The following is a 10,000-nucleotide window of genomic DNA, read 5'->3' as shown; positions in this document are numbered from 1 at the left end:
TTCAATTCTCAGTGTAAAGATTGAAGATTGAAAGAGAAACAAACGAAAGCAACTTATTTCTGGTAATACTGACTTCTCTGGAACAAAAATGTGAAGTGTCAAGTATCATACCTAAGAAAAAGGGGAAAATAAATGTTATGGTAATTAACGTTACCTAAAACCATAGAAGCAAAGGGTTCTTAGAAATTATTCAAGTATGCTAAGGTTACGTTTGGTTAGGTTATATAAGGTTGGTTTATAACAGCAGCTTTGCAAATTATTTCATAGCCGTTTAAAGATTGTTTGTTAAAACTTTTTTTCAAAATAGCTGATCTATTAAAACCAATATTTTAAATCTGTAAACAAATATGTCTTAACTTTTTGTCAACAGAAACATCTATAAAAATGCGCCCACACAAAGAATCAGGTTTAAATAGACTTTATCATACCTGAGGAAAGGTTTGGTGGAGTGATCCAGGTACCACAAGACCAGATTTAGCGTGTCTTCTGGGTGGTGAGGGTGTCTACAAGGTAATCTGGCTGCTGAACCCTTAATTACCCTTACTACCACAACTGGACCTTAAATAAATGTCTAAAATCCTTCAAAGGAGGATTTCTCAAAAGGATTAAGATTACCAATATTACAATAGGATTTTCTTTACAGGTAAAAAGAAATCCATTGCTAAAGAATCTAATTTTGATAATATTTAAATCATTATCTTCTTGAGTGATGGATTTGCTATTCCTTTACGTGGAATTGATTTTAATCGATTTCCAATAACACTGATTTACAAAAAAATATTTGGTCTCAGGCAAGAATGGGGATAGGTGTTTTTTGCTAATTTGGGTGTTCTCTATCACCTCTAGTTTTCTGACTTTTAAATAGACTCATTTTAGTATAAACAGAAAATATATGTGCACATTTCAAGAGTTGCAGCAGCTTATAACAGATAAGACAGGATAGATAAAGAACAATGATTGAATCAATATACATGGATGACTCAATTACACAATTCATAGTACCACAGACAGTCAAAAGTGTGTTTTCTTAGAAGATCTGGTGTATTTTGACTCAGGGATGTGACATCCCTGAGTCAAAATACCATCCAGCGGAAGTCTCCCAACATGCCGGGGTTCTATTTGCCTTGATAGTTCCTCTCCATCTTCATAATGTCTTGGTGGAATCTTTCTCCATGCTCATCACTCACTGCTCCAAGGTTTGGCGGGAAGAAGTTGAGATGGGAATGGAGAAAATTAATCTTGAGTGACATTCGGCACCCCATATCATCGTAAGACCTTAGCAACTTTCCAATACAGGCTTGGTAATCTGGTACGCGTGTGTTACCAAGGAAGCCACTACAGACTGACTTGAATACTTCCCATGCTCTCAGTTCCTTTAAGTTAAGAAGCTCCTCAAAATCAGTATCCTTCAGCACTTCTCGGATCTGAGGTCCGACAAAGATGCCCTCTTTGAGCTTAGCAGCACTAGCACCTTGAAACCCAATAGACAAATGTTGGAAGGCAGCACCATTTTTGTCCAACGCCTTCACGAAATTCTTCATCAAACCAAGCTTGATGTGAAGAGGAGGAAGAAGCACCTTATTCATGTCCACCAGAGGATTCCCCTTGACACTGTGCTCGCCAGGAACAAAAGTGATTCTAGACCCCAAGTCTTTCTGCTTGTAATGCTGGGATACAGCTCGACTATCCCAGAGACAGAGAAAATAACAGTACTTTGTGAAGCCCGCTTGCATACCCATAAGAAGACCAATGATCTTGAGGTCCCCACACAGACTCCATTGGTACTCAGTGTACTTAATAGCTTCTAAAAGAAGCTCCATATTGTCATATGACTCCTTTAGATGGACAGAGGTTGCAATGGGAATGCTGGGATATTTATTCCCATTGTACAGAAGCACAGCCTTGAGACTTCGCTTGGAAGAGTCTTTGTAAAGACGCCAGTCTGTAGGATTATGTGGCAAACAAAGGGACGTGAACAAGCCATGTATGTTTGTGCAGTAGCACAACTTGTTTTCCATGTCGAAAAAGGAAGCAAGGTCTTTGTTCCGATTCCTGAAACTGGTGATCCTTACATCTTCCTGGACTAGGTTCCACTGTTTGAGCTAAGAAGCCAAGAGCTCTGACTGCTGTTTTGACAGATAAAAATCACGAGCTAGATCATTCAGGTCTTCTGCGTGATCCAGTGTGGCTCGTTGCCACTTGTTCCTGAATATGTAGACTCAATATCTTCCCAAGATATTGACTCAGCAGAATCCTCCCTTGAAGGCATTTCTTCATCTGATGAGGAAAGAAGATCCTTATTTACTGGAGGCGTGGGTACAGGAAGATCATCTGAATGGGGAACGGGTCACATAGCAGACGGAAGGTTGGAATATTTGATCTTTTTCCTAGATGATGCATTGAAACCAGTTTTATTAGGTAAACAAAAATAACAATCATCTGCGTGGCTTCGTGGCTCTCTCCAAACCATCAGGACTGGAAAGTTGAAAGCTGCTTTCTTGCCATTAAACCATGCAGTTAATCCATTGTAGCAGGGTTTACAACAGATGTGTGGAGCCCAAGATTTGTCCTGATCACCAATTTTACAGTCAAAATAGTGAAAGTAGGCGGGTCTGAGGAGGGAAGTGATGGTTCGACGCTGAGCAACTGTTGTGAAGTTCCCACACACATAGCAGAAAGAATTGGCCTTGTTGAGGCATCCTCGATGTTTTGACGCGCTTGAAGCCATTTGAGAATCTGAAAATATAACAAAGTAAAACTAAATCATATGCAAGGCAATAAAATGTACATTGGAAAATCTAATACTAATATTTAGCTACCCAAAAGATGTGTAACACAATAGTTGAGGGACACCAACCTCCTTCGCCACCTACGAGATAACCTTTTCCAATGACTGCCAGAGCACTACTGAGTGTGGATTGAGACCTGCTGCCCTAACTGCCAAAATCCGTCTTGAAAAATGATTATATATATATATATATATATATATATATATATATATATATATATATATATATATATATATATATATATATATAATGTAATGCAATCACTTACATTTAGTGCATAATAACTAAAAAATAAGCCATAAGTCTCACAATATTAGAATTAATCCTGAATGCATATACGCCTTTATGCACCGTATATGTACAAAATGTACACTATGCATATCTAAAAAAAAAAAAAAACTAGAGGTGATGAGTAAAAACGGATTTAAAATTTGAGTTCAGCACCCCCAAATTAGGTAAAAACGGGTAATTTTGTGCTTGCCTCCATTTCTTTGTAAACCAGTGTAACGTTCCACAACGTCAAAGTGACATTTTTAAAGTAAGCTGAAAATTAAAAGCAGCTTCCTAATGCTAACTGTACAAGAAATATTCATTTCTCTTGGATTTTCATAGGAATATGAATAATTATATCTTGGGGCTGTCTTCCTCTATATACTTCATTGGCTACTGTTTGAGCTTCTGTGTAGCTAGTTGTCTGGCTGCTGTTTAAGCCTCTTTATAATTCAGTAGGTACTGTTTGAGGCTGTATAGTTCTTTAATTGCTATTTGAGCCTGTGAAGTTCTCTGGCTATTTGTTTGAACCTCTGTGTAGTTCTTTGGCTACTGCACAAGCCTCAGCGTAGTAGCCTGGTTAGAATTTAAGCATCTGCAGTTGTATTTCACAAGCTAGCGTTTGAGACTGTAATTTCTATGCTCTATAAGCATTTGGCTTTTTGACTCTTCATTAGTTTTGGAAATCTTCACACAAATCATCCTTAGTCTTATATTCCTATCCTTCAGAGACTTGACTTTGGTCGGGCAGAGAAGGAAGACGTGTTTTCAAGTGCTCCTAGTTTTCTCAACTTTGAGATTATCCCAGGGGCTCTTTTTCGTTGTTCTACTGTTCCAGCAGTGTATAAAAGTAATGTGATACTAGCGGTGTGTTTTCAGTGTTATATCTGCCTAGACAGTGTTGTAATTTAGGCAAATTTACACACCTAGCGAACCAGATTCTTGGCAGGTAAAACAGTATGCCCTAAGGCGATTTGCCTCGGGTGTTAGGGGCTCGTAGTGTCTCACTCCGGCTCTCCCTCCATTTCCAGGATAAACACAGAACAGGCAGTTAACCAAAACATAAACACAGGTTAGTTAAGATGGCTCACAATACACAACATGCTCTCAGGAGAAAAAGACTCCTTTGCCCTGCATTTTACAGTGCCTTATGTGACCATGGAAAGTGTTAGTAATTTGTTGTTTAATGATATGAAATTAGGAATTAGAGACATAAAAGGTGTTCAGAGTATAAATATAAATAAGATTGTGGTAAAGCTAATCTCAGCAAATGTATTTGCCAATGTTATGAAGAATTTCGAAGATAAAGTTATATAGTTAAGTGAAACAGACTCGGTGAAGGTTATAAATTTTAGTTCACAAGTTTTATATGTATTGATAAGGAACGGTGCGTTCGAGATGGATGATAAAGTGATAATAGATGTATTGAATAGGTCTGGAAAGGTAAAGCACTTAAAGCATAACAAATTTGCAGTTGGGCCCTTTGAAAATTTATTCAATGGCGTTCGCACAGCAAAGATGCGAGTTAAAGAAAACATCCCTTCATCAATTTATATTGGTGGCTACAATTTAACTTTCTCATATAGTGGACAGAGTAGAACATGTTAAAAATGTGGAAAAGAAGGTCACCTAGTGAAGGACAATATTTTGAATATCAGTGAGAGTAATTTCACTTTTAATGATGGAGATTTCCCTGAAATACCTAAGAATGAAAAGAATAGTTCATCCAATGCGAACAATAATGGAAGGGATGTTGAGCATGGAGGTGGAGCCAAATCGGCGAATGAAAAAGACAGAAAGGGACCAGAAGTAGGAAATGATAATTCGGACTTGGGTCATGAAAGCATCAGAACGACCACCGCGACGAGGACTGGCGATTGACGAATGGACGAAGTGGAAACGGACAACGAAAGACAAGACGAGGAAGCAGCTGAAAGGCTTGTGGAAATTGCTGCATCACCTGACAAAGGACTCGTTATTTCGACAGTTGAAGCAGAAATCCAAGCAGACGAGGCAGAAAATGGAAAGAAATAGGAGATTCAATTATGTGTGGTACAAAATACAGAGGATTCAATTGAAGAGGTAATAAGTGATATTCAGGGATGTGAAGAAAATTTAGAGAATAATGTGGCTTGTAGCAGAGAACCTACAATAGACTGTGTTTTCAACCATGGTAACACAAGTGACGCCGAAATGTGGTGAGCTACAATTAGTGACGAACCAAGCGAAGGCATTCGCCTGAGGCTAACAAAGGATAATGGTGTGCTTTCCGTGTCGAATATGGGCGAAGATACATCAGTGTTCGAGGAACCTAAAAGTAGTTCTGAAGACAAGATGAATCGATTGCCAGTGAATAAACGTTTCAAATTCTTTCTTATATATTTTGTAACCTTCACTTTCCTAAATTTAGCCAATGTTAATGTTAATGGATTATGTATGTCTCATAAGCAAAGTAAATTGATTGATTTTAAGTACTTTTATCATTTGTATATAATATTTGTGCAAGAACACAATGTCAAAGAAATTTCGCAACTTGAATATGTTGAAAAGCATTGCGATATAATATTGAATCCAACTGTCTTGTGGAAGGGAGGCACTGATATTCTCTTCAATAAAAAAGTCAAAAGTAAAGGTTCTGAATAAGGAGATGAATGTAAAGTGCCAAATAATCAGTGTAAAATGTACCTATCAAGGAACAGATTTTCTGTTAATAAATGTGTATGTCCCTTCTGGGTCAAATAAGAAAAAGGAAAGAGAGGAACTATTTTTAAATGTTATGTTATATTACATGAGACACAATTTACGAAACTTGATCATAAGTGGGGATTGGAACAACGTAACAAGTAAAAGAGATTGCTCTAATCCTGATGATCATATAATTTCAACAGCCCTTCAGATATTGAAAAAGGATTTGCAACTTTGGCTCTTGACAAACCATTTGCTAATATATACGTGTTAGGCATAAATATGGCTCTAGAATTGATCGCATATATGTTATAGATCTGAAGAATACTGTAAGTGAATCTGAAAATATTCCATTAAGTTAGTCTGATTGTAATTCTGTTAGAGTTAAGATTAAGATGGACAATGATATTAGCTTTGGCAAGAGAGTACTAGAATTTGAATACAAGTATTCTGGAAAATACAGTAATGATAGAAAACTTTGTTCAAATTTAAAGCCTTTTGAAAAGAGATGGGTTATGTACAGTTTCATTCTATTTTAGACTGGTGGATTTATGCAAAAGATCAGCTTAGGTTATTTTTTGTTAAAGTTTCAAAGACTATAAATCAGGAGAGATTTGGTTTACTGGATCTACTTAAAGCAGAATTAAGGAGGAATTATTGGATCCATTCTGATAAATGTAATAACTTTTACAAAATAGAGGAACTTAAAGAAAGAATAAATCTAATTGAAAATGAGATATGAGAGCTAGAATTGGTGAAAGAATGTATGGGGAAAAATATATTCATATTTACTTGGGAAAGAAAAGAATGTAAAAACAGGTATCGATAAATTGTGTGTGAAAGAGGGTGCATACGTAACAGACACAAAGTCTATACATAGGTATGTATTAGAGTTTTATGGAAATTTGTATAAAGAAGAATCTGTAGATTTTGAATTGGAATATAAATTTCTTGAAAATAAGAACAGTGTAATAGATGATGATATGAACTTAACCCTGGAGGCTGAATTAACAGAGAAAGAAGTTTGGGAAGCTATATCAGGAATGAAAAATGGGGAATGTCCTGGTGTTGATGGACTAGCCGTCGAATTCTACAAAACTATGTGGAGCATTGTAAAAAAGAGTTTATGGAAGTACTGAAATATTCATCTACTAATTTTGAAATGTGGAAAGACTCAAATAAGAGTGTTATTAAGCTTTTACCCAAAATTGGAAATAAATGTAATCTTAATAATGGAAACCCATAACTATGCTAAATGTATATTATAAGATTATAGAAAAGGTTTTAGCAAACAGGTTAAAATCAGTGCTATCTCTATTCGTATCAGTGGAACAGTTTTGCGCTGTCCCTGGAAGGTCAATTATTAACTGTAACACCTTACTGAGAGATGTAATATACTTCCTAAAAAATGGAAACAAGAAAGCTGCCCTGATAAATCTTGATTGGTATAAAGCATTCGATATGGTAAATCTGGACTTTCTATTTGGAACGATATCAAAACTTGGATTTTCTTCAGAGTTTATAAACTTGATTAGAATGCTTTATAAGGATGCCAAAAGTTGTATATCTACAAATGGCCATATATCTGACCCTTTTCTTATAAGCAAGTCTGTTCGACAGGGTTGTCCATTATCAATGATTTTATTTGTTATAGCTCAAGAACCATTGTATAGAATGCTGAAGGTTGGGTTGGGAACTTTATCTCCAGATCTTCCGAATAGGTTAAAATTTGTAGTGGTTGGCTTTGCTGATGATAACACTATTATTGTGAATAAGTTGGAAGGTATAGAGGAAATTTCACGGGTTATTAATGAGTATGAAGAAGCAAGTGGAGCGAAACTTAATAAAAAGAAAACGTACATTGTGGGAATTAGATCGTGGAAAGACAAGCTTGAATGGCCAGAAACAGGGATAGAAGTGAAACAAGGAAGTTTTAAGATCCTAGGTATAATCCATAACAATGATTATGAACTATATATAAGGGTGAACTAGGAAAATATTAAAGAAAATATTTTAAAAATGATAGGCCACTTTATAAACGAAGACTAACTTTATTATAACTGTATTATCAAAGGCATGGTATGTTTCTCAGGTATATCCAATTCCAGCTGATATTGGCAAAAACTGTACCTTTAAATATCTCTGGAATGGGAATTATCAACCCATTAAAAGGAAAACTATGTATCTTTTAAAGAATCAAGGCGGATGTGGTATTGTAAATCTAACTGTGAAAGAAAATTGTATGGTTTTCAACAGCTTTTACAAAAGTATTATCAATAGATCAATAGGATGCAAAATAACTGCATATTATTGTAAGTCAAGGCTTTCTTACCTTGTTGATATTAACAGATTTAGTTAATCCACCATATTTAGCACTCCATATTATGACAAAATGATAACGATATTTCATTCTGTAATAAAGGTAAGGACCTATCCTTTGCTGAAATTAAAACACATTTACTGTCACATGCTGAGAGGTGAATCAGTTCTGCAAAGTATTGAAGAAAGTTATCCGTTGTTTTACTGGAATATATTATGGGAAAATTTGAATAATAAGTGGATTGGTCCAGTAAATAGAGGAATATTGTTTAAATACAGCCACGAAGTCTTAGCTACAAAAGACATGTTATTTATGATCAACATTACGGACAGTTATTTGTGTGGTAATTGTGGAGAGCCTGAAACAATTATGCACTTAGGATATTTTTGTAAATTCAGAAGAACAGTTGTGAATTGGATCAAAACATTTTTTAACAAGGTTTGTAAAATACACACAGTAAGTTTTCTAAAGGTTTTAAAACTGGATTTTCAAGCATATTCAAAAAGGGATAGAAATAAAGCAATGTTATTGATAAATGAATTTATAACAGGGATCTGGTACCTTCATAAGGTAATGCCCTCAGCAGATGAGTTAAGCATGATTTCCTTTATTAAAAGTAGAGTATTCAAGACAAGATTTATATTGTTATAGTCACTTGAGGAAAAATGATTGTTATATTTCACTAAAGAATATGTTAATTTCGAGAAAAATTAGTAACAATGTGTAAGTGAGTCATTCCTTAATGCTAATTCAAGTTTAAAATATATGAATTGTAGTGATCCTTATTTATTGCTTTATCACCTAGTATTGTTTTATTATGTTCTGTAAATATTTATCTGAAGTGAATGATGAATTATAAAACACAATGGGAAAACCAATATTAAAGTACATATGTTTATATTATAAATATGTATTTGCAAAAGTTAACTTGTAAACTGTATATTTATTTAATAAAAGTAAAAAAAAAAAAAAAAGATCCTAATCTTTTATTAAAGCCTGGACTAAAAAGAACACTATAGAACACTGGAACACGTTCTCTCTGGCTTGAATGGATAGACGAGGTGATTAAGTGTATGAAATGAGGACGAATGTTGGAAAACTTACATCTAAGAATGACAAAAAAAAAAAAAAAGAACATGTGCCTTAAAATTTTCAAGATTTGCCATTAGCACAAAGGTGGAAAGACAGAATAATTTAAAACTGTCGGGTGTATAAATGTCAAAAGTTTTGTATAACCTCGTAGAGATTTAACCTTTAACTGTATCTTATGGCTAGAATACACAAAAGAGATAGTAAACAAAATAAAAAGATAGACGAAAGCAGTACGGAACAAAAACAATACAATCAAAAGAAAAAATGATACAGAATCTATGCAGGTTGAATAAAGGCAGGAAATTGCTTTAGTAAAGTTCATAATAAATTTACATAATTCCTCTATACAAATGAAACATTGAGTCTCAACCGAAATCAGTTTTCGCGAGACATAAATCCGAAAACAAGAAAGAGTGAGACCCAAGATGGAATAAGATCTACCTATGTCTAACGTTAGCACTTCGGCTACGACGTTCTGTCTCATGTCCTTCGCAGCTGCCAGCGCTGCCAATAGAACGACGGCCACAGTCCTCAAGAAATGTTCTTTCCTGAACAGGATGGGTTCTTCAGACCACCTTGCTTCAGACCACCACAGCCGGGAATTCCACTTTGTAGACACTCGTATCATTGGATTTCTGTGTATTGCAGTTACTGGCTTTTTCCCACCCTCCTTATTTCTTCAATTATTGTCCTTTCCAGTCTTCTGTTCCGTCTATTTGCCATCACCAAAATCGATCATTAAGCAATCGGACAAGAGTTCCAGTGGGAGGTTATAATTGATGTGTATTATTCCAATAAGGAACGAGAATTAATTCACGAAACATGATACAACATTTGTAAGTAT

At 35.2% G+C, this 10,000-nt stretch overlaps 1 pseudogene; it reads right to left on the bottom strand.

Moving 5' to 3' along the window:
* LOC137624742 (uncharacterized) overlaps window positions 1-2,018 on the bottom strand; it is a 27,565-nt pseudogene extending 25,547 nt beyond the window's left edge.
* Window positions 2,019-10,000: the final 7,982 nt, after the last annotated feature.

This window comes from Palaemon carinicauda, chromosome 31 (genome assembly GCF_036898095.1).
Source record: "Palaemon carinicauda isolate YSFRI2023 chromosome 31, ASM3689809v2, whole genome shotgun sequence".
NCBI lineage: Eukaryota > Metazoa > Arthropoda > Malacostraca > Decapoda > Palaemonidae > Palaemon > Palaemon carinicauda.
This window is presented reverse-complemented; position numbering and strand designations above follow the sequence as displayed.